This window comes from Pelophylax lessonae, assembly GCF_965119305.1.
Source record: "Pelophylax lessonae genome assembly, chromosome: 6".
NCBI lineage: Eukaryota > Metazoa > Chordata > Amphibia > Anura > Ranidae > Pelophylax > Pelophylax lessonae.
The window spans coordinates 111,137,337-111,163,598 of record NC_138773.1 but is presented as its reverse complement, the minus strand read 5'-3'; the positions used below and the strand labels follow the sequence as shown (position 1 = coordinate 111,163,598).

Below are 26,262 nucleotides of genomic sequence, written 5' to 3'. Positions count from 1 at the left end.
AGAAGTCAGCTCTGAAAGAAGAAATAAAAACAAAAAGCAGAGCGCCTCTAAAGCTGGATACACACTATACAACTTTTGTTGTCAGATTCCCTTTAGATTTACCTTTTCATGTAGTGCAAGGGCCTGCCTGATTGCATAGAAATTGAAAGGGTATTATATTGTTTTGGTAAGTCTGAAGGAAAAAGTCTAAAGAAAATTGTATAGTGTGTATGGCCCATAAGTGTCTGTTCACACTACCGCGGCAAGACTTCGGGGGCGACCTGTGAAGTCGCGTGCACCATGACTTTGGCGCGACTTGCACTGACTTCACATAATTGAAGTCAACGCAAGTTGCTCTGATGTCGCCCCAAAGTAGTACAGGAACTATTTTCTAAGTCAGAGCGACTTGAGTCGCTCCTATTAGAACGGTTCCCGTAGCACAGAATGGACCGCGACATGTCAGGCTGACAAGTCGCCTTAAAAGTCGCGATAGTGTGAACCGGGACTAAGTGTTATCAGTTTAATTAAAAGGGTAAGGCAGGTACAGGAAAACTGCTCAAATTGAAAACAGTATAAAATAGCTCATCTGTTAGGTGGTCTGCAGGAACACAGGGGTCCACGGCTGGATGTTGTGGCTCCAAGAGGTGGTGCAGGGGATGGTGAAGGAGGGAGATGCCTGGAGGGCCAAGAGACCAGATAGTAGGAAGGCGGCTTCAGGAAGGTGTTCTGTTCCTCAGGGAGACGCCTGGTGAGCTGAGGGACCGTTTGGTAGGATGGCCGGCGGCTTCAGAATGGGGAACAGAACACCTTTCTGAAGCCGCCGGCCTTCCTACTATCTGGTCTCTTGGCCCTCCAGGCATCTCCCTCCTTCACCATCCCCTGCACCACCTCTTGGAGCCACAACATCCAGCCATGGACCCCTGTGTTCCTGCAGACCACCTAACAGATGAGCTATTTTATACTGTTTTAAATGTTAGCAGTTTTCCTGTACCTGCCTTACCCTTTTAATTAAACTGATTACATTTAGAGGCGCTCTGCTTTTTGTTTTTATTTCTTTCCATGACTGGGCAGTTTTATATGGGGTGGAATCCATAGTTCCCTACACTTTGCAAGTTGGGTGTATTTGTGGGGGGAGTAGTAAAACTCTCCCACTTCTTGTTCTCTGGGGTGAGAATGAGATGAAGTTTTGGGCTTTTTTCCCCTCTCTTCAAAATGTACAAGGGCATGTGAATGCAAATACATTTTATCAATAGACTGCTAAGCCATTCTGATATAATTTAGCATGCATATAAATAGAGGCGTTGGCAGTGACTTTAATAACAGCATGTCCCTTCATAGGCGATGGAAAGACAGTGAGCAAAGCCAAATAAACAAAGAAGGAGGATTGATAGGGCAGGCTCTGTAAGGAGTTCCCTTTGTAGACTGAAGGCTGGTCTTGTGTGACTAGGAGTACAGGGCGGGGAGTGAGTAGGAAATGCAGCTTGCTCTGTTGTGCTAATGAGTATGGAGGGATCTGACAGGCAGTGCTGAGAGGTAAGAATAGAAAGGCAGCTCAGAGAACTGGAGCAAACTGTTCATTGCTTGTTACTGTCTGCTGCTTGTATACTGTCGCTGTGCAGGATATATGCTGAACACTGTTGTAGTAGCTGCTAGGCTCGGTTCTGTATGTGATGGTATAGCGATACACATTTAGGATTATGATAAACTCTACAATATACTTATCTTAATAAGGTTTAGTCAGGAATTATGGTAATCTATACATGTAGATTGTTTGCCGCAGGTGCCCAAACTCTAAAATTTGGTAAAAAAATTAAATTCAACGTATTTTAGTGTTTACAGCATTACACCTTCAGGCTTAAATGGCTAATCATGTCTAATGCTGTATGTTAAAGCCGATTCCCTATTTTTTGCACATTTAAGCATTTTTTATTTGATCTGTGCCCCATGCAGGGCCATGTTTTACTGGCACGGGGATGCAGGTAGTGCCATAGAGGGCTATTGGGACACAGCAGCTGCTTTCAATGTGGCATCTGTGCAGGTACGTGTCCCCCAACTCACCCTGACTGTGTTTGGAGCTGTGCACCCTCACAGATGTTACATTGGGAGCAGCGGCTGTGTCCGTGCAGCTGACGCGTCCCAATAGAAAGCTATTGGACTTCCGGTGTTCTATCAGAAAACCCTACCCCATTCGAAATCCATACCCTCGTCATTTCCGGTTCAGATCAGCTGTGGATTCGTCATGCATCAGCTGTAGCACGTCACACGTCCTAGTGCGCATGCGCGCAATAGGTAGGGAAATGTGAAAATATCGCAACGAGTCGGGCACACGTCTTAATGCGCATGCGCGGCAATCGTCGGGTAGCGGGCAGGGAGATCTCTTATAACAAATATCCATCCAATCCTCAAGCCCCGCACTGCACCGACCCAACAATGGGACAATCCGATCGCCATGCCCCACACTGCACCGACCCAACAATGGGACATAGCCATCAAATGGACAGTGGGCATATTGTCCCATTGTTGGGTCGGTGCAGTGTGGGGCATGGAGATCGGATTGTCCCATTGTCGGGTCGGTGCAGTGTGGGGCATGGAGATTGGATGGATATTTGTTATAAGAGATCTCCCTGCCCGCTGCCCGACCCGCATGCACACTAGGACATGTGACGCGGCGACAGCTGAGGCATACAGCTGATGCATGACAAATCCACAGCTGATCTGAACCGGAAACGAAGAGGGTATGGATTTCTGATGGGGTAGGGTTTTCTGATAGAACACAGGCACGGGGATGCACACTACATTGGTATGGCCCTGCAAGGGGCACGGATCAATTTGCCCCATGTGAATGAGGCCTTAAGCTGGATACACACTATACAACTTTTGTTGTTAGATTTCCTTTACTTTCAACTATGTAGTGCAAGGGCCTGTCTGATTGCATGCAGATTGAAAGTGTTTAGATTTGACCTCATATTATATGGTTTTGGTAAATCCAAAGGAAAAAATGTAAAGACAATTGCATAGTGTGTATGGCCCATTAAGCTGGATACACACTATACAATTGTCTTTAGATTTTTTCCTTAAAGGCCCGTGCACACGATACGAAAATCGGAAGTAAAATTTTGTCCGAACGATCTGCTAATTTTCGGATCTTTAGTCGTTAGTATAGTGCTTTCGACAGCCGATTACGAATTTTCAGACGACAAAAACTTGATGTGCAGGCTATAAAATTTTTATCGTACGTCAACACAACGTCCGATTTTCGTTTAATTAGTACAGTCCGAAAAAAATCATAAGAGCAAGACTAGGCATGCTCAGAAACGAAAGAACACATACAAAACAATTCAACACATTACATCACTTCTGAATTTGAGTTCTGTCGTATGAGAATTTTCGTATGAAAGTAACCTCTTTACTTTCCATATGAGACTAGCATGCAACAAAAAACGGACGAAAGATCATTCGATAATCTGATCGTGTGTACGAGGCTTCAGACTTACCAAAACCATATAATATGAGGTCAGACCTAAAAACTTTCAATTTGTATGCAATCAGGCAGGCCCTTGCATAACATAGTTGAAGGTAAATCTAAAGAAAATCTACCAACAAAAGTTGTATCCAGCTTTACAGTTAGGGGTGGGCTCAGGCGTGTTTGGATCCTGTTCCCAACCGACCTGAGCAATCCCGCCAAGAAGCTGTCACTGCACAGCGCCAATCATAGGCAGTGAGGCATTTCCCGGCCCGCAACTGAACATACACATGCCCTGACTAGGCTGCTCATGATTGGCGTTGTGCAGTGTCTTCCTGGCTGGATTGTTCAGGGGGGTTGGGACTAGGATCCAAACATTCCTGAGCCTATCCCTACTCACATTGGTCCAGCTAGGAATAATGCTGGCCATACGCTATACGAAAAATCTCATTTTCGAAAAACAAACATTTGACCGTGAGAGCAGACAATCGTTCCATTATGTAATGACCGAATTTTGATCGATAAACTGTTCAATGGACAATAATCAGTTTTACGTTCCTTTTGTCACATATAACTAGTGCAAAAGTTGGGGCGAGAAACACATTAACCTTTTAATTTATCAGTCGTTCGGCAGAATTTTCCAAACTGTATCTTCAATTTTTCAGCTCTGAAAAGTTAAAATCGTTTTTCTATCTGTGCCCATTAACTGGACGAAAAACGAACGAACGGACCAAATGACAGATTTTCAAATGATTTCTCGGCTAGTGTATGGCCAGCATAAGGTAAGCATGTATACATGAGGGTCTGTTAGAGAAGCTGGCAGTTACTGTAGCAGTTGGTGCTACCACAGTGATAGCAGCGATATTCCAGATCCTGGGCTGAGTGGCTTCCACTCTGCACACTGACCATGGGGAGGGGGTCATGCGTCTGGCACTGTTGCCATTGACTGAACTTCTTGTATTTTTTTTTTTTTGGTGAATACAAGCCATTCCTTTATTGAATGAGATGGAGATCGTGACATCACCACCCCTCTCCTCCATCTAATCGAAGAACACCTTGTACTGATTAAGAGCCAGTTCACAGCTAAATCAAGCAGGAACCTGGTCTGCTTTCTTGTATAATTCAGTGTGGTGCGATTTTCAGCCCATACATTTGAATTGATTGAAAACGAACTGGATGCCACCAAAGTAATACATACACTACTTTTTCAAAAACGCACTGCCCCTGATTGCATAGTACTGTGGTACCATGTGATCCATTGCAGGCAAATGCAGGAGTACATCTGCAGCAGATTGCACACCCAGTTCCAGCAGCACATTCTGATGTGAACGAGCCTCAAAAGAAATACAAAGCGTTCTATGAATGTCAGCAGTGCTGAGTGAGTGACCACAGATGGCCTTGTATATGTATAAGAATGCCTTGTATATCAGTGTGCAGAAGGGAAGCTGCACAGGATCTTGAAGATGGCAGTTATCACTGTAGTAGCGTCAACTGCTACAGTGATTCTCGGCTTCCCAGCAGAAACTGTGGTCAGTGTGCAGAGGGGAAGGGGCTCAGCCAAAGGACATGCAAGATTGCAGCTATTACGTGTAGTAGCGCCGACTACTACAGTGATTGTTACCTTCTCATGCAGACCATCAGGTATGAGATATGTATACTTATATTGGTCCAAGATGGACCAATATAGGTATGCAATAAAGATCACTTCTGAACTTCAGCTTTAAATAATTACTAACTGAATTTTCCTTTTTCTATCAATATATCTATATCCTGTGTTGTACATGTGCTGTAGATAATATACTTTACACGTGTACTTCCCCCCCCACCCCCTCCGCTCGAACCTTGGCCCCTCTGGTGTACTTGGTTGAGCGATAGTTACTGCAAGCCCTTATAAAAACACAAGCTTAGATACCTTAAAATTTGTTGTAAATTAGTACCAGGAAATAGATACTAGACCGTTTAGGGGTGAATGAACACAATAGGGTTAATTTACTGTAGCACCCTACAGGTAGGTGCTAGGTAAATGTATAGTGGGCCTTGTCTGCCTAACAGCAGGGCTGTGATTTACTTGGATAGGGTGTCAGGGCTTCCAGATGTGCCTGCTAAGGGGAGAAGTATCCCCACTGGCTCCTGTGAGAGGCTTCTCATAGGGCAGTGTGGGAAGCCCAATCAGGGGACACATCCCAGCTTGTAAATACCTCAGAAGGCAGATTAGGCTGCAAAGGATTCTAGGAGTGGATATAAGTTTGGGGGGGGGGGGGGGAGTGTGTGGCACTGTGTTTTTGGCGGGAGCAGAGTCCCAGCAGGGAGAGTACGGCTATCTCTCCTCCTGTCTGATGAAGAGGATATCTCGGGGTGTCGCCTGAGTATCCAGAGAATGCTGAGTTGAGCTGAGGGGATCCGGTGTGCCGAGAGCCTACGAAGAGCGAGAGGGGTCCAGTCCCAGGAAAGCCTACACAGGTCGTGAGTACTGAGGATTGCCCCTGGGGGTCTGCCTAGAGTCAGAGGGGACCACTCCGGAAGAGGTTCTGGTATCCAGTGTCAGCTAGCTGCAAAGGGGGTACCTAGGTTGAGGACCCTGAAGTTACCAAGGGGGTACATAGTCAGTGGACCCTGAAGAGTTACAGTCAAGGGGGCACCTGCATCTGGGCCCTGAATTGTAAAGGGTATGTCAGCTGCAAGTACAGATTAGTAGAGTTCTACTTCATACTACCTCAAGCTGGTGTGTTTGGTGTGAACCAAACTAAAGCGAGGGACAGTATTCAGTGAATTGTACAGCCTAAAGCCTCGTACACACGCAACGATTATCGGCCGACCAATCGGCCGTCTTTTGTCCAGTGTTGTTGTGTTGGTTGAAATGTGCTTTAGACTGCACACAAATTTTCTCGACCAACAAAAACCAACTTCAGAAGTGATGTCATGTGCTGGTTTACTTTTCGTGTGTTTTTTCTTCTCTGAGCATGCCCAGTCTTGCTCATCAGATTTTTGTCTGCCGAAATCTGTACTGACTGACGGAAAATCGGCCGTTCTGTTGACGGCCAACAAAAATTTTATAGCCTGCACACCAGATTTTGTTCGGCTGAAAAGTCGGAGTCGGTTGTCGAAAGCATCATACTAACAAGCCGAAAATCGGCCGATCGGACGTTGGCCGAAAATTCACGGCCAACTATCGATGAGTGTGTACGAGGCGTAACTGTGTCAGGAGTTCTACAGTTTCACAGTCCTGGATCTTCTGGACTTTCAGTCGAGGATTCAGCATTTCTATCAAGCTGCAGTGTGTACTCAGTATTAGTGAGCGTTGGCTGGCGTCAAGGAAGTGGCAACTGACATTTTCAGGATCAAAGTCCCAATTGTTATTAGTTTGAGCCTAAAGGAGTATCCCACTCATTCCCTTCTCCCATCCCCTTTAACTTATAATAAAAACCACAAACAAAGATGCCGGAGTTGTTGCTGCTTCAGTTGTCACACACTCAGCTCACATGGGCTGGAGAGGATTCCAGTACTAATGGCAGACCCACATCAGGCCACAGGCCTGGAAACCTTGCCACATTACTAAAACTGTAGAGTGCAAAATCTGGTGTAGTCTGGTGTCTGCTTCCAGTTTTTTTTTTTTTTGTCTAAGCTTAATTGAACAAGCTGAAGTTAGAAGCTAATTGGCTACCATGCACAGCTACACCATATTTTGTATTCTCCAGTTTTAATATGGGTTAGAATAAATGGTGGTTTGAGCATACATGAACACACAGAAGGTAGGTTCAAACACAGTCCACTAGACGGTATACAGTATTCACTATGGCAAAGTTAGAATATTTTTACACCACTAGACTGGAATCAACACATACAGTATATCGGCAAAGTCAGCAATAAACAGTGCATATAAGCATTACATGCAATGTGAATTATAATACTATAACTAGGCTAGAGTGCATGGCTAGGATATGGTGCAATGTCCCCTGAGAGGCTGGGAAAATGGCTAGGATATGGTGCAACATCCCCTGAGAGGTTCCTCTTAACATAAGCAATAGGTAAAGGTCTCTGTGTAGCAGCTGTAAAGGGGTAGCCTTTAATCCTAACCCTTCAGCCGGCTAGCGTTGGGGCCCAGTTATACCATTGCCACACATGAGAATAGTCCCAGTCAATCCTGCAGGCAGCAATAAGGCTACTAGCTAGCTGTATGGTCAGTTCCTAAAGAGCTCAATCTCTCTACCAGCACTTAGTAAATGCTCACAGCTGCAGCTCACCAGTCCTAGCAATATTGCAGCTCACCATCTGTTCACACATAGCAATTAGTCTACTCTTTGCTCTGCAACCAGATGACTCTGTCAGCACAACTGCACTCCACACTTTGGATCCTACCCTGTTATACAGTAGTGATGGTTCACACTGGACAGCGATGTGTACTCTCTGGGCTCACTCATGGCAAGATGAAGCTGTGTTAGGTACAGCCTGAGAAATTTCAGCTCTTTCCCATTCTCCTGGCAATGTCCCTCTGGGAAATGCAGTTCTTGGTTACAGAGATTACAGATTAGAGTTTATTTCCTCTGGACTACAGTTCCCACAGTACAGTACTGCCTGACTCGGCATCTTCCTCCTTTTGCTGATATACAGAAGTTAATAACCATTTCAGCACCACAGGGCAGCAGCTACAGAAAGCAGCTGCAGCCAGTGTTTCCCTCACTCTCCATTCTTAACCAAGCACCCAGTTACAAACTGTTCCAGTTGGCGAATTTGGCTGTAGATTATATACACCACTTATACTGTATGTTACAATGGTAATGACCATAATATTCATCTAATATTTAAAGATGTCTGTATGACTAGGAATTTGTGTGTTCCCCTCACACGTATGCACGTGTTCTTGCATGCATTACTGTGCATTATGATGTACACTAATACACTACTCCACACCACGTAGTCATATGTGCCTTGCCAATTATTCTGAGTGACATTGCAACACACATACTATATACAGTGTAAAGAAAAGGACCTGCCCAGGGGAGTAAGTACGAATCAGGAAGCCCCACAGGAAAATTTTGATGAGGCCCCCAGGCTATCTCTCTCTGTAGCAGCTTGTAGTGTCATCTGTGACAATAAATGTCATTGATCTTAACATAATTATACCTGGGGAAAAAAAAAAAAAAAGGGCAGGCAGCAGGAGAGCTATCCGCATGGTCGATACACTACAAAGGACCAATACTGTGGATAAACGTTATAGTTGTAGGAACAATAATAACAATCATGAACCATGATATTATCTATCCAACAAGCTTTAACCTTTGGGATTTTTGTCAATATTAGGTATACCGGTTTCATTTCAGCTTGTAACAGAAGTTCAGAGGGCATGAAACCTACTATGATAAAGCTGGTCAAACATGGATAGCATTTCATTAGAAAAAAATGGATTTTGAAACATTTTTTCCACTTTCTAAAAGTTAATGGGGTCAAATCAGCCATTGCTTTTGACCACAGTTATGAGCAGGATGGAAAGCTGAAAATCTTGAAATTCTACCAGTAAATGTGTTTTTTGTTTTAGAAATTCCATGATATTCCAAAATTGAATGGTAAAAGCAAACAAAATTGTGAAGTACCATATTTGTTAAGACTCTGATAGCAATATTAAATGTACTGATGAGTTTTGCACAAACATTTGTAATAAAATATATCAGTGTGTGGCTAGCCCAAGGCAGCTAGGCAAATGCTTTTTACTCTGCACAGGGGGGTATGTAACCAACAATGATCCTAAGGTCTGACTTCAGCCCTTCTATAGTTAGTTGTCCTTAACTATCTCCCTAATGGGGCCCCTCCTACCCTAGGCGCCATAGAAGCTGCATGGGTTCCATGGCTCAGGAGTGCGTAACAGAGTAGATATTGTAGGGTTGGAAGTGGGCATCAGTGAGTGCAGGCGTCAAGAGTGGGTAATGCAGCAAGGGCAGGGGTCAGGAGTGGATGTTGAAGGGAGTGCAGGTGACAGGTTGGGTATAGCAGAGAGTGTGGGGTCAGGAGTGAGTATATCACAGGAGTGGGTATATCACAGAGGGCAAGGGTCAGGAATTGATTTTGCAGGGAGAGAAAATCTCAGGAGTGCATAACAGAGAGAGTGCAAGGCTCGGATGTGCGTAACTTACAGATTGCTTGGCTCAGAAGTGCATATCACACAGAGTATAGGGGTCAGTATTATGTAATGCACAGAGTGCAGAGGTCAGGAGTGGGTAATGCAGAGAGGGCAGGGGTCATGAGTGGATATTAAAGGGAGTGCAGGTGACAGGTTGGGTATAGCAGAGAGCGTGGGGTTTAGGAGTGGGTATATCACAGAATGCAAGGGCCAAGAATGGGTGTTGCAGGGAGTTAAAAGCTCAGGAGTGCATATCACACGGAGTACAGGGGTAAGGAGTATGTGATGCACAGAATACATGTGTCAGGAGTGCGTAATGCACAGACTAAAAGGCTCAAAAGTGTATAACGCACATACTGCAGGGGTCAGAAATGTGTGATGCAATGTACAGAAGTATGTAAAATAGAAAGTGCAGGGGTCAGTAGTTGTATTGCAGAGAGTGCATGGGGGAGTGTGGTACATACAGAGTGCAGAGTTCAGGAGTGGGTATTGCAGAGAGTGAAGGGTTTAGGAATGTGTATTGTACAGAGCATAGGGCTCAGGAGCACATAATGCACAGAGTACTGGACTTAGGAGTGCATATTGCACAGAGTGCAGGGTCTAGAAGTGGATATCACACAGAATGCAGGGGTCAGGTGTGCATAATGCACAGAATGCAGGGCTCATGAGTATGTAACTCACAGGTCAGTGTTTAGAACACAATCCATTACCCCTCTTCTGAACACAAATTTCCAACAAAGTACAGATTTCTCACCCCAGCCCTAAAGCTCCCCAGTACAGATTTCCCCCAAAAGCCCCAATCCCCCACCTCAGATTTCCCCCACAGATCTACACCTGGGCAATCTTCCCTGCCATCAGAGTCGATCCACACTAGCGCGACTTGTCAGGCGACTTGTCAGCCTGACAAGTCGCGCTCCCTCGCAGTCCATTGACTGCTACAGGACCCACTCTAATAGGAGCAACACAAGTCGCTCCAAATTAGAAAAAGGGTCCTGTACTACTTCGGGGCGACCTCGGAGCGACTTGCATAGACTTCCATTATGTGAAGTCCATGCAAGTCACTCCGAAGTCGTGGTGCATGGGAATGCACAAGTCGCCCCCGAAGTAGTACAGAGTCGTGCCGCCCCAGTGTGAACCAACTCTCACACGCTTTAATGTTACAGTCTATCTCTATTAACAGCAGGTAAGTGTAACAGTGTCCTTGTAATTAATAAACAAACGACAGAATATTAGCAATCATACACATGTCCAATTCAAAGTAGAACTAAAGGTAAAACTTTTTTTTTCTAAATTCTGGATAGAGTATGGGAAGTGACGTTTTGTTTTGCCATCCGTTTTTACCCTTGAGGGGTTTTCCCTTTATGTCCTGTCCGATAGTGAGGCAATCCTTGGTTGTAACCAGGGTCACCAGAAGTGTTCCATTAGAAGATTTTCCCTCTATTCTAGTAACAAAATGTGATGCGCCAGAAATATAATAAAAAAGTGATGACTTTAAATACAATAAATCATATCCAGTTCATAAGGCACATAGCAATGTGTGTGCTTCCAATAAAGTGATATGAAGAGTGTCCCCGTATCCAATTGAAGAAAATCCAGTGATGAAAACAAGTTGTAAACACCAATTAGTGAATCCCTCCACCAGGTGAATTAGCCTCTCGCCTTCCTAAAGGACCCAAACGGGCCAGCAATCACATGTATCATGGATCAGACTTCCAGGAAAGAGCCACACTGTATTGCACCTCGAGGGATCCCGGGACATATAAAAAACAGATGAAGAAATCTGAAGAAATTTTATATGTCCCGGGATCCCTCGAGGTGCAATACAGTGTGGCTCTTTCCTGGAAGTCTGATCCATGATACATGTGATTGCTGGCCCGTTTGGGTCCTTTAGGAAGGTGAGAGGCTAATTCACCTGGTGGAGGGATTCACTAATTGGTGTTTACAACTTGTTTTCATCACTGGATTTTCTTCAATTGGATACGGGGACACTCTTCATATCACTTTATTGGAAGCACACACATTGCTATGTGCCTTATGAACTGGATATGATTTATTGTATTTAAAGTCATCACTTTTTTATTATATTTCTGGCGCATCACATTTTGGTAGGATTTATAGTTTATTGTGATTTGTGAAACACGATTGGTGTATGCTGCCGGATACCACTTATATACTTTCACACACCTGATTTATGCACAGTGAACTGAGGTTGAGTTATTTTATCACATATATTGGGTTTGCGCTGATAGTTTTTTTGTATTTTATTCTAGTAACAACCCAAAATTTGGCATTTACTTTCATTGATAACAGTAAACAGGACAAATTGAGCGGATGAATCGCCCTAACAGGGACATGGCAGACCGCAATATCAACACGATCAATGTTTTAATCCCTCTCCACCCTATCCAAAATGTTAAAAAAAACATTTTTCCTTAACATTACAAGTAACAAATCATCCATTTTGTTACAATGTCATGTACAATTTTATCTTTTGTATGTGACAACTGTAATTTATGGAGAATTACCAAAACCCTGTTAGACCCTGACAGGTTCCAATGCTGCTTTGAAAATAATTCTAGACAGTTTCTTTGACAGTTTGTTCTTTGTACCATTTGTTTCTTTTTTTACTGTTTCAGTGTTATCCATTTTAAAAGAGAAGTATGACTTTTGGTGTTTTCTCAATTTATACTTACCTAGGTGGATGCATCATCGCTCAGATGCTGCATCTGTCCCCCGGCACCTCTGCACTGAGAACTGAGCAATCGAACACCACCGATCACTCGGTTCTGACAGCTCCCTGCTTTGCCCCCATCCACACTCATTGGAGCACTGGGCTGTGAAGGGGCAGGGAGCGGCCAGCTCAGGCACTCTGCAACTCGCTGAGCTGGGTGTCAATCCAGGCACCTGGCGGATCCCGACTTCCGTTGTCGTGATGACGCGGTGCCTGGACTGACTTCTGTGACGTCAGCATAGAGCGAACTTCAGACCGCTCTCTGCTGAAAACGGGTCACAGGAGTGCAAAACAAACTGCACTCCAGTGATCCATAGGAGATATACAGCCAAACGAGCTTTGGCTATACTTCTCCTTTTAATGTCTCGTGTAAACCCTAAATCTATTTTTTCAGTGCATTTGACAGCCTGATTTACTTTAGAAATTGTACATTGAATCATCATGCAATGACAAAATAGTTTTAGGGATTACTTAAACCAAAAAATAGATTAAGGGTTTACATACACTTTAATACTCACACACACACACACACACACACACACACACACACACACACACACGTAAAGGGTTACTAAACCCAGGACCCTGCACTCACTATATCTCGTCTCCCACAGTACACAGAACATTGAAATGCAATAGTTTTAATTATAAACTGCTAAATACCTTTTCTCAGCAGCAAGATGAGTATTCATTCTACTCTGAAGGTCCTATGGAGCTGCATGACTCCTGACCCTCTGTCTGGACAGTGCTGATTGGCCCTGTGCCGATCACATGCACCCTCCCCAGAAAAAAAAAAAAAAACAACAACTCTGTAGCAATACACACTGAGCATGGGCAGAGTGCCCCCAAGACCCAGTTCTATCAGGAGATAGAAGGGGGCTGTGGAAGAAGGGGGTGGGGATCACAGAAGAAAGGTCAAACAGTCTTTTTATACAATGCGGAGGATTAAGCCCTTAAGTTCCACAGTGAGTACAATAGGCATGCTTTACTGCATATACAGACTGATTTTACGGTTGTGGGTTTAGTAACACTTCAAAGGGGCATGCTTATAAAGCAGTGATTGTAACATCGTCCAAACATTCACTACATACGTATGCATTTTCCTGGTGAATGTGTTTCTGGATTACAGGGTATGATTCACCACCAGTGAATGTGATATTCACTCTTCAATACATATGACTAGGGTTGAGCGAACACCTAGATGTCCGTGTTCGACGGGTTCGGCCGAACTTTAAAAAAAAGTCCGGGTCCGTGTCCCGGACTTTTACCGAACTTTTCCCGGACACCGAACCCCATTGAAGTCAATGGGGACCCGAACTTTAAGGCACTAAAATGGCTCTAAAACACCAAAGGAAAGGGCTAGAGTGCTGCAAATGGCAGCAAAACGTAATTAAGAGCATGGCAAGTGCTCTGCAAACAAATGTGGATAGGGAAATAACTTAAAACAACAAAAAAAAACAGAAAAATAAAACAATGTTCTTCTTCATCTCTGAAGGACGAGGCCCATATGGAGTAGGAGGGAGGTTGAGGTGGTGGTGGATGTGGCGGTGACTAGACATATGCCGGTTTTCGGTAATTCGATATATCGCGGTATTGCATAGCCACGGTATTGTTATTGTGGCATTTTTAAAATACCGAGTTTCTCTGTCAAGTCTGCCTGACTTGTGAATTGATACATTTCAGTGAGCTGGATGACTCATTCACTCACTCAGCTAACACCTTTCAGCATTAAGTCTCCTAACTATAAACAAAAATGATTACATTTGTATCTTTTCCTTCCCTCTGCCAGGGAGAAAGGAAGTTTAACCTCTTAAAGACTGGATCTTTTTCTGACACTTGCTGTTTGCAAGTTAAAATCAGTTTTTTTTTTGCTAGAAAAGTACTTAGAACCCCCAAACATTTTATATATTTTTTTAGCAGAGACCCTACAGAATAAAATGGCGATTGTTGTAATATTTTATGTCACACTGTATTTGCGCAGCAGTCTTTCAAACGCAATGATTAGACTTTAATGAATAAAAAAAAAAAAAAAAACGTAACAGTAAAGTTATCCCAATTTTTTTTTTTTTTGTTACACAGAGAATCGTGAGAGAATCGTGATCTTTATTCCAAGCTAAAAAATCGTGATTCTCATTTTGGCCAGAATCGTGCAGCTCTAATAAATATATATATACACACACACACGCCTAGCAGCCCACATTACATTATTATATAGCCATCAAGCAGTGTCTGGCCTACCTGGTGATGACTGGTCCTGGCGCTCTGATCCGATGGCCTGGTCTTTAAAGGGGCAAATCCTTGCGATCCAGAAGTGGTTAAACCTGCAGGAGGACCGGTGTTTTTATCTATTAATGACTTTACTATTGCTTTAGGCCTGGTTCACATGTATGCGGGTTGGTGGTTCACATGTATGCGGGTTGGCGGTTCACATGTATGCGGGTTGGCGGCCCACATTTGCACAGGCATAGCAGCCCATTGATTTGAACGGGCTGCTATGCCCTCATTTTCCGCAGAAAAAAGGTGCATGCAGCATTTTTTTTAAATTCAGTGGCCTTGAAATCCATCCTGCTTTTGCACCATGCGACTAACCTGCAGTTCCTGCTCTGGCAAGCTTTCTGCATTTTTTGTATACGTGGGCACGGCATTTAAAAATAAACAGTTTGCGTGTGCAGCAACGGCAGGTAAGTCGCATGGTGCAAAAGAAGGATGGATTTCATGGCCACTGCATTTTTTTAAATTCTGCATGCACCTTTTTTCAGCTGAAAACGCAGGCATAGCAGCTCAAGCCCATTCACATCAATGGGCTGCTATGCCTGTGCAAATGTGGGCCCCCAACCCGCATACATGTGAACCAGGCCTAAAGCAATAGTAAAGTCATTAATAGATAAAAACACCGGTCCTCCTGCAGGTTTAACCAATTAATGACTTTACTATTGCTTTAGGCCTGGTTCACATGTATGCGGGTTGGGGGCCCACATTTGCACAGGCATAGCAGCCCATTGATGTGAATGGGCTTGAGCTGCTATGCCTGCGTTTTCAGCTGAAAAAAGGTGCATGCAGAATTTAAAAAAATGCAGTGGCCATGAAATCCATCCTTCTTTTGCACCATGCGACTTACCTGCCGTTGCTGCACACGCAAACTGTTTATTTTTAAATGCCGTGCCCACGTATACAAAAAATGCAGAAAGCTTGCCAGAGCAGGAACTGCAGGTTAGTCGCATGGTGCAAAAGCAGGATGGATTTCAAGGCCACTGAATTTTAAAAAAATGCTGCATGCACCTTTTTTCTGCGGAAAATGAGGGCATAGCAGCCCATTCAAATCAATGGGCTGCTATGCCTGTGCAAATGTGAACCACCAACCCGCATACATGTGAACCAGGCCTAAAGCAATAGTAAAGTAATTTATAAACAACACCTCCTTCAGGTTTAACCACTTCTTGACCACAAGGATTTGCCCTCTTAATGACCAGGCCATCGGATCGGAGCCGAGCGCCAGAACCAGTTATCACCAGTTAGGCCAGACACTGCTTGATGACCTATTTTAGGCCTGGTTCACAGAGTCTGTACTGACTGACTATATAATAATGTGCATAAGTGAACCAAAGCCCCTAAATTCAGCAATGAAATTGAAGTGAGGTGGAAATTTAATAATTTAAATTTAATAATAGAATACCGTGATAATACCGTATACCGTGGCAAAACCTTAATCAATTAATCGCAGCATGAAAATCTGATACCGTCACAAGCCTAGCGGTGACATAGGCGTGCGCACAGGGTGTGCTGGGTGTGCCTGGGCACACCCTAATCACCTAGGGCACATAGCATTGCCAGTGAGGAGATGGGAAAGATCTCCCTGGGACCTGCTCTGCTCTATTTCTCCTTGCCTACAGGTACATGGCCCCGATACATTACTCTCCCTGCTGGCAAACACATGCATGTGTATTTCAACTTTGGGGTGCACACCTTAATGCAATAGGCTGCGCACACCTATGGGCGGTGTAGGTGGAAGCGGCGGTGGAGGAGGACCAGGGCCGGATTAACAGCATCATGGGCTTGGTGCTGAGGATTTTGAAGGGCCTTAAGGGCCGTGCCTTGCCATGCACCCAGAGGAGGAAGGGTGCAGCCATGCATGCCTAATTCAACATGGGATGCTGTCTCTGAAGCCCATAAACACATCCATGCATCGCCAACTGTCCCTCCTTGTCCGGCCTTCACGCTGTGTGGGGAGGTTCTGAGGGTGCTGCCTGGGGAAGCGAGCATAGAAGCCAGACTTCTGTGTTTACAAGTGACAGAAGAGCGGTAACAGTGAATATGGCCAACCCGGGGCCTATATAAAAGGTAGGGGCCTGGAGCTGCAGCTCCAATAGCCCCTACATTAATCTGGCCCTGAGGAGGAGGACGAGGTAGCCAACACTGCTTCTTTTCAAAAATTTTAAATGAGGGTACACCCCAAAAGAGTGAGAAAGAGCAAAAATGGAACAATGGGTGGGTAAGGTCGGTATCCATTGCTATTCTGCATAAGGTACGGAAAAGTCCCGTGGGATCCATGCCTGGTTCATTTTAATGAACGTGAGCTTGTCCACATTGTCTCTGGACAGGCGGCTGCGCTTGTCTGTTATAACGCCCCCAGCCGTGCTAAATACCCGTTCAGATAATACACTGGCTGCAGGGCACGCCAGCACCTCCAAGGCGTAAAGGGCAAGCTCAAGCCATGTGCCCAATTTGGAGACCCAGAAGTTGAAGGGGGCAGACCCGTCATTCACTACATGTAGGCGTGTGCACACATACTGCTCCACCATGTTGGTAAAATGCTGCCTCCTGCTAAGACGTTCCATCTGAGCTGCTGGTGCTGCTGTTTGTTGTGGCGTGCTGACAAAGCTTTTCCACATTTCGGCCATGCTAACCCTGCCTTCTGAGGTGCTGGCGGTGCCCTGGTTGCGTTGGCGACCTCCTCCTCCTCCTCCTCTGCCTTGTGCTTCCACTGTGGCCCCGCTGTCAGATGGGAATGCCAGCAGCATGGCGTCTACCAGCGTGCGCTTGTACTCGCGCATCTTGCGATCGCGCTCCAGTGAGTGAATTAAGGACGGTACGTTGTCCTTGTAACGGGGATCCAGCAGCGTGGCCACCCAGTAATCAGCACAAGTTAGAATGTGGGCAACTCGGCGGTCGTTGTGGAGACACTGCAGCATGTAATCGCTCATGTGTGCCAGGCTGCCCAGAGGCAACGAAAGGCTGTCCTCTGTGGGAGGTGTATCGTCCGTGTCCTCTGTATCCCCCCAGCCACGCACCAGTGATGGCCATGAGCTGGCCTGGGTGCCACCCTGCTGTGAACATGGTTCCATCTCCTCCTCCAGCTCCTCCTCCTCCTCATCCTCCTCATCCTCCAGAACTGTGCCCCTGCTGGACAATTGCGTCCCTGGCGTTTGCGTGTGCAGGAACCCACCCTCGGAGCCCCTTGCGAATGACTGCCCTGAAAGCCTTGGAAATGTTACCTCTTCATCCTCCTCCTCCTCCTCATCCTGTGCCACATCCTCTTCCATCATCGCCCGAATTGTTTTTTCAAGGAGGCATGGAAGTGGGATAGTTAAGCTGAGAACGGCGTCATTGCCACTGGCCATGTTGGTGGAGTACTCAAAACAGCGCAACAAGGCACACAGGTCTCGCATGGAGGCCCAGTTAAATTAAATAGCGGAATAGAAAATATGATCCAAAAAAAGTGTATGTATATCACACGTACACAACCACACTGGGCCCCAATTACTATTGTTTGTACCCCTAAAAGGCTAGATGAGGAGTAGGGGGAGTATGGAACAGGCAGCACCCTCAAACCTTCAGAAGTATGAGATGAACCCCAACAACTTGGAAAGGTGGATCTCTCTCACACGTACCGACACAGACTATCCCGCAATTCAATTGATCCTCAAAGGTTTTTATTGAATAGCGGAATAGGAAATATGATCAAAAAAAGTGTATGTATCTCGCACGTACACAACCACACTAGGCCCCAATTACTATTGTTTGTACCCCTAAAAGGCTAGATGAGGAGTAGGGGGGGTATGGAACAGGCAGCACCCTCAAACCTTCAGAAGTATGAGATGAACCCCAACAACTTGGAAAGGTGGATCTCTCTCACACGTACCGACACAGACTATCCCCCAATTTAACTGATCCCCAAAGGTTTTTGATTAAATAGCGGAATAGAAAATATGATCCAAAAAAAGTGTATGTATATCACACGTACACAACCACACTAGGCCCCAATTACTATTGTTTGTACCCCTAAAAGGCTAGATGAGGAGTAGGGGGAGTATGGAACAGGCAGCACCCTCAAACCTTCAGAAGTATGAGATGAACCCCAACAACTTGGAAAGGTGGATCTCTCTCACACGTACCGACACAGACTATCCCGCAATTCAATTGATCCTCAAAGGTTTTTATTGAATAGCGGAATAGGAAATATGATCAAAAAAAGTGTATGTATCTCGCACGTACACAACCACACTAGGCCCCAATTACTATTGTTTGTACCCCTAAAAGGCTAGATGAGGAGTAGGGGGGGTATGGAACAGGCAGCACCCTCAAACCTTCAGAAGTATGAGATGAACCCCAACAACTTGGAAAGGTGGATCTCTCTCACACGTACCGACACAGACTATCCCCCAATTTAACTGATCCCCAAAGGTTTTTGATTAAATAGCGGAATAGAAAATATGATCCCAAAAAAGTGTATGTATATCACACGTACACAACCACACTGGGCCCCAATTACTATTGTTTGTACCCCTAAAAGGCTAGATGAGGAGTAGGGGGAGTATGGAACAGGCAGCACCCTCAAACCTTCAGAAGTATGAGATGAACCCCAACAACTTGGAAAGGTGGATCTCTCTCACACGTACCGACACAGACTATCCCGCAATTCAATTGATCCTCAAAGGTTTTTATTGAATAGCGGAGTAGGAAATATGATCAAAAAAAGTGTATGTATCTCGCACGTACACAACCACACTAGGCCCCAATTACTATTGTTTGTACCCCTAAAAGGCTAGATGAGGAGTAGGGGGGGTATGGAACAGGCAGCACCCTCAAACCTTCAGAAGTATGAGATGAACCCCAACAACTTGGAAAGGTGGATCTCTCTCACACGTACCGACACAGACTATCCCCCAATTTAACTGATCCCCAAAGGTTTTTGATTAAATAGCGGAATAGAAAATATGATCCCAAAAAAGTGTATGTATATCACACGTACACAACCACACTGGGCCCCAATTACTATTGTTTGTACCCCTAAAAGGCTAGATGAGGAGTAGGGGGAGTATGGAACAGGCAGCACCCTCAAACCTTCAGAAGTATGAGATGAACCCCAACAACTTGGAAAGGTGGATCTCTCTCACACGTACCAACACAGACTATCCCCCAATTTAACTGATCCCCAAAGGTTTTTGATTAAATAGCGGAATAGAAAATATGATCCAAAAAAAGTGTATGTATATCACACGTACACAACCACACTAGGCCCCAATTACTATTGTTTGTACCCCTAAAAGGCTAGATGAGGAGTAGGGGGAGTATGGAACAGGCAGCACCCTCAAACCTTCAGAAGTATGAGATGAACCCCAACAACTTGGAAAGGTGGATCTCTCTCACACGTACCGACACAGACTATCCCGCAATTCAATTGATCCTCAAAGGTTTTTATTGAATAGCGGAATAGGAAATATGATCAAAAAAAGTGTATGTATCTCGCACGTACACAACCACACTAGGCCCCAATTACTATTGTTTGTACCCCTAAAAGGCTAGATGAGGAGTAGGGGGGGTATGGAACAGGCAGCACCCTCAAACCTTCAGAAGTATGAGATGAACCCCAACAACTTGGAAAGGTGGATCTCTCTCACACGTACCGACACAGACTATCCCCCAATTTAACTGATCCCCAAAGGTTTTTGATTAAATAGCGGAATAGAAAATATGATCCCAAAAAAGTGTATGTATATCACACGTACACAACCACACTGGGCCCCAATTACTATTGTTTGTACCCCTAAAAGGCTAGATGAGGAGTAGGGGGAGTATGGAACAGGCAGCACCCTCAAACCTTCAGAAGTATGAGATGAACCCCAACAACTTGGAAAGGTGGATCTCTCTCACACGTACCGACACAGACTATCCCGCAATTCAATTGATCCTCAAAGGTTTTTATTGAATAGCGGAGTAGGAAATATGATCAAAAAAAGTGTATGTATCTCGCACGTACACAACCACACTAGGCCCCAATTACTATTGTTTGTACCCCTAAAAGGCTAGATGAGGAGTAGGGGGGGTATGGAACAGGCAGCACCCTCAAACCTTCAGAAGTATGAGATGAACCCCAACAACTTGGAAAGGTGGATCTCTCTCACACGTACCGACACAGACTATCCCCCAATTTAACTGATCCCCAAAGGTTTTTGATTAAATAGCGGAATAGAAAATATGATCCCAAAAAAGTGTATGTATATCACACGTACACAACCACACTGGGCCCCAATTACTATTGTTTGTACCCCTAAAAGGCTAGATGAGGAGTAGGGGGAGTATGGAACAGGCAGCACCCTCAAACCTTCAGAAGTATGAGATGAACCCCAACAACTTGGAAAGGTGGATCTCTCTCACACGTACCAACACAGACTATCCCCCAATTTAACTGATCCCCAAAGGTTTTTGATTAAATAGCGGAATAGAAAATATGATCCCAAAAAAGTGTATGTATATCACACGTACACAACCACACTAGGCCCCAATTACTATTGTTTGTACCCCTAAAAGGCTAGGAGTAGGGGGAGTATGGAACAGGCAGCACCCTCAAACCTTCAGAAGTATGAGATGAACCCCAACAACTTGGAAAGGTGGATCTCTCTCACACGTACCAACACAGACTATCCCCCAATTTAACTGATCCCCAAAGGTTTTTGATTAAATAGCGGAATAGAAAATATGATCCAAAAAAAGTGTATGTATATCACACGTACACAACCACACTAGGCCCCAATTACTATTGTTTGTACCCCTAAAAGGCTAGGAGTAGGGGGAGTATGGAACAGGCAGCACCCTCAAACCTTCAGAAGTATGAGATGAACCCCAACAACTTGGAAAGGTGGATCTCTCTCACACGTACCAACACAGACTATCCCCCAATTTAACTGATCCCCAAAGGTTTTTGATTAAATAGCGGAATAGAAAATATGATCCCAAAAAAGTGTATGTATATCACACGTACACAACCACACTAGGCCCCAATTACTATTGTTTGTACCCCTAAAAGGCTAGGAGTAGGGGGAGTATGGAACAGGCAGCACCCTCAAACCTTCAGAAGTATGAGATGAACCCCAACAACTTGGAAAGGTGGATCTCTCTCACACGTACCAACACAGACTATCCCCCAATTTAACTGATCCCCAGAGGTTTTTGATTAAATAGCGGAATAGAAAATATGATCCCATAAAGTGTATGTATATCACACGTACACAACCACACTGGGCCCCAATTACTATTGTTTGTACCCCTAAAAGGCTAGATGAGGAGTAGGGGGAGTATGGAACAGGCAGCACCCTCAAACCTTCAGAAGTATGAGATGAACCCCAACAACTTGGAAAGGTGGATCTCTCTCACACGTACCGACACAGACTATCCCGCAATTCAATTGATCCTCAAAGGTTTTTATTGAATAGCGGAATAGGAAATATGATCAAAAAAAGTGTATGTATCTCGCACGTACACAACCACACTAGGCCCCAATTACTATTGTTTGTACCCCTAAAAGGCTAGATGAGGAGTAGGGGGGGTATGGAACAGGCAGCACCCTCAAACCTTCAGAAGTATGAGATGAACCCCAACAACTTGGAAAGGTGGATCTCTCTCACACGTACCGACACAGACTATCCCCCAATTTAACTGATCCCCAAAGGTTTTTGATTAAATAGCGGAATAGAAAATATGATCCAAAAAAAGTGTATGTATATCACACGTACACAACCACACTAGGCCCCAATTACTATTGTTTGTACCCCTAAAAGGCTAGATGAGGAGTAGGGGGAGTATGGAACAGGCAGCACCCTCAAACCTTCAGAAGTATGAGATGAACCCCAACAACTTGGAAAGGTGGATCTCTCTCACACGTACCGACACAGACTATCCCGCAATTCAATTGATCCTCAAAGGTTTTTATTGAATAGCGGAATAGGAAATATGATCAAAAAAAGTGTATGTATCTCGCACGTACACAACCACACTAGGCCCCAATTACTATTGTTTGTACCCCTAAAAGGCTAGATGAGGAGTAGGGGGGGTATGGAACAGGCAGCACCCTCAAACCTTCAGAAGTATGAGATGAACCCCAACAACTTGGAAAGGTGGATCTCTCTCACACGTACCGACACAGACTATCCCCCAATTTAACTGATCCCCAAAGGTTTTTGATTAAATAGCGGAATAGAAAATATGATCCCAAAAAAGTGTATGTATATCACACGTACACAACCACACTGGGCCCCAATTACTATTGTTTGTACCCCTAAAAGGCTAGATGAGGAGTAGGGGGAGTATGGAACAGGCAGCACCCTCAAACCTTCAGAAGTATGAGATGAACCCCAACAACTTGGAAAGGTGGATCTCTCTCACACGTACCGACACAGACTATCCCGCAATTCAATTGATCCTCAAAGGTTTTTATTGAATAGCGGAGTAGGAAATATGATCAAAAAAAGTGTATGTATCTCGCACGTACACAACCACACTAGGCCCCAATTACTATTGTTTGTACCCCTAAAAGGCTAGATGAGGAGTAGGGGGGGTATGGAACAGGCAGCACCCTCAAACCTTCAGAAGTATGAGATGAACCCCAACAACTTGGAAAGGTGGATCTCTCTCACACGTACCGACACAGACTATCCCCCAATTTAACTGATCCCCAAAGGTTTTTGATTAAATAGCGGAATAGAAAATATGATCCCAAAAAAGTGTATGTATATCACACGTACACAACCACACTGGGCCCCAATTACTATTGTTTGTACCCCTAAAAGGCTAGATGAGGAGTAGGGGGAGTATGGAACAGGCAGCACCCTCAAACCTTCAGAAGTATGAGATGAACCCCAACAACTTGGAAAGGTGGATCTCTCTCACACGTACCAACACAGACTATCCCCCAATTTAACTGATCCCCAAAGGTTTTTGATTAAATAGCGGAATAGAAAATATGATCCAAAAAAAGTGTATGTATATCACACGTACACAACCACACTAGGCCCCAATTACTATTGTTTGTACCCCTAAACGGCTAGATGAGGAGTAGGGGGAGTATGGAACAGGCAGCACCCTCAAACCTTCAGAAGTATGAGATGAACCCCAACAACTTGGAAAGGTGGATCTCTCTCACACGTACCGACACAGACTATCCCGCAATTCAATTGATCCTCAAAGGTTTTTATTGAATAGCGGAATAGGAAATATGATCAAAAAAAGTGTATGTATCTCGCACGTACACAACCACACTAGGCCCCAATTACTATTGTTTGTACCCCTAAAAGGCTAGATGAGGAGTAGGGGGGGTATGGAACAGGCAGCACCCTCAAACCTTCAGAAGTATGAGATGAACCCCAACAACTTGGAAAGGTGGATCTCTCTCACACGTACCGACACAGACTATCCCCCAATTTAACTGATCCCCAAAGGTTTTTGATTAAATAGCGGAATAGAAAATATGATCCCAAAAAAGTGTATGTATATCACACGTACACAACCACACTGGGCCCCAATTACTATTGTTTGTACCCCTAAAAGGCTAGATGAGGAGTAGGGGGAGTATGGAACAGGCAGCACCCTCAAACCTTCAGAAGTATGAGATGAACCCCAACAACTTGGAAAGGTGGATCTCTCTCACACGTACCGACACAGACTATCCCGCAATTCAATTGATCCTCAAAGGTTTTTATTGAATAGCGGAGTAGGAAATATGATCAAAAAAAGTGTATGTATCTCGCACGTACACAACCACACTAGGCCCCAATTACTATTGTTTGTACCCCTAAAAGGCTAGATGAGGAGTAGGGGGGGTATGGAACAGGCAGCACCCTCAAACCTTCAGAAGTATGAGATGAACCCCAACAACTTGGAAAGGTGGATCTCTCTCACACGTACCGACACAGACTATCCCCCAATTTAACTGATCCCCAAAGGTTTTTGATTAAATAGCGGAATAGAAAATATGATCCCAAAAAAGTGTATGTATATCACACGTACACAACCACACTGGGCCCCAATTACTATTGTTTGTACCCCTAAAAGGCTAGATGAGGAGTAGGGGGAGTATGGAACAGGCAGCACCCTCAAACCTTCAGAAGTATGAGATGAACCCCAACAACTTGGAAAGGTGGATCTCTCTCACACGTACCAACACAGACTATCCCCCAATTTAACTGATCCCCAAAGGTTTTTGATTAAATAGCGGAATAGAAAATATGATCCCAAAAAAGTGTATGTATATCACACGTACACAACCACACTAGGCCCCAATTACTATTGTTTGTACCCCTAAAAGGCTAGGAGTAGGGGGAGTATGGAACAGGCAGCACCCTCAAACCTTCAGAAGTATGAGATGAACCCCAACAACTTGGAAAGGTGGATCTCTCTCACACGTACCAACACAGACTATCCCCCAATTTAACTGATCCCCAAAGGTTTTTGATTAAATAGCGGAATAGAAAATATGATCCAAAAAAAGTGTATGTATATCACACGTACACAACCACACTAGGCCCCAATTACTATTGTTTGTACCCCTAAAAGGCTAGGAGTAGGGGGAGTATGGAACAGGCAGCACCCTCAAACCTTCAGAAGTATGAGATGAACCCCAACAACTTGGAAAGGTGGATCTCTCTCACACGTACCAACACAGACTATCCCCCAATTTAACTGATCCCCAAAGGTTTTTGATTAAATAGCGGAATAGAAAATATGATCCCAAAAAAGTGTATGTATATCACACGTACACAACCACACTAGGCCCCAATTACTATTGTTTGTACCCCTAAAAGGCTAGGAGTAGGGGGAGTATGGAACAGGCAGCACCCTCAAACCTTCAGAAGTATGAGATGAACCCCAACAACTTGGAAAGGTGGATCTCTCTCACACGTACCAACACAGACTATCCCCCAATTTAACTGATCCCCAGAGGTTTTTGATTAAATAGCGGAATAGAAAATATGATCCCAAAAAAGTGTATGTATATCACACGTACACAACCACACTAGGCCCCAATTACTATTGTTTGTACCCCTAAAAGGCTAGGAGTAGGGGGAGTATGGAACAGGCAGCACCCTCAAACCTTCAGAAGTATGAGATGAACCTCAACAACTTGGAAAGGTGGATCTCTCTCACACGTACCAACACAGACTATCCCCCAATTTAACTGATCCCCAAAGGTTTTTGATTAAATAGCGGAATAGAAAATATGATCCCAAAAAAGTGTATGTATATCACACGTACACAACCACACTAGGCCCCAATTACTATTGTTTGTACCCCTAAAAGGCTAGGAGTAGGGGGAGTATGGAACAGGCAGCACCCTCAAACCTTCAGAAGTATGAGATGAACCCCAACAACTTGGAAAGGTGGATCTCTCTCACACGTACCAACACAGACTATCCCCCAATTTAACTGATCCCCAGAGGTTTTTGATTAAATAGCGGAATAGAAAATATGATCCCAAAAAAGTGTATGTATATCACACGTACACAACCACACTAGGCCCCAATTACTATTGTTTGTACCCCTAAAAGGCTAGGAGTAGGGGGAGTATGGAACAGGCAGCACCCTCAAACCTTCAGAAGTATGAGATGAACCTCAACAACTTGGAAAGGTGGATCTCTCTCACACGTACCAACACAGACTATCCCCCAATTTAACTGATCCCCAAAGGTTTTTGATTAAATAGCGGAA

At 44.6% G+C, this 26,262-nt stretch overlaps 1 protein-coding gene across 1 annotated transcript in view; it reads left to right on the top strand.

Annotated features, from left to right (window-relative positions):
* The first annotated feature begins 1,362 nt into the window (after positions 1-1,362).
* The window catches only part of LDAF1 (lipid droplet assembly factor 1), a 261,173-nt gene continuing 236,273 nt past the window's right edge, over positions 1,363-26,262 (top strand). Inside the window, exon 1 of the mRNA XM_082262317.1 lies at positions 1,363-1,512. The gene's annotated coding sequence lies outside the window, so the exon portion shown is untranslated. The remainder of the gene's footprint in view (positions 1,513-26,262) is intronic.